This window comes from Austrofundulus limnaeus, unplaced genomic scaffold, assembly GCF_001266775.1.
Source record: "Austrofundulus limnaeus strain Quisiro unplaced genomic scaffold, Austrofundulus_limnaeus-1.0 Scaffold147, whole genome shotgun sequence".
Lineage (NCBI taxonomy): Eukaryota > Metazoa > Chordata > Actinopteri > Cyprinodontiformes > Rivulidae > Austrofundulus > Austrofundulus limnaeus.
Window position 1 is genome coordinate 559,341 of NW_013952549.1, and position 365 is coordinate 559,705.

A 365-nucleotide genomic window follows, 5' to 3' on the forward strand; every position below is an offset into this window, starting at 1 on the left:
AATGTAGAGAACAGAGAAATATTTTGTCATAAAAGGGAAAAAAATGTTTTCCGTCTTTTCTTTCTTTAGTTTGGATTAACCTGAACAAATCTGACTCTTTAAAGTATCGGGAGCAAATTTACGGTAATGACTGAATGTTCACACGAACAGTGATTTACAAGTTATTTCAAATCTTCATGTTTTCTTACACCTTCAATCTTCTTTCTGCTGCCTTTCATTTTATTATTTTTCTTCTATTGTACATGGTTTTGTTTTTAGTGAAATGAATAAATTTCTAAATAAAATAAAGTAATTAAACAGTTAGCATTTTGGACAGGGATTTATATTCTGCATTTAAAAACCAGATCACCATAATGAAACAATCA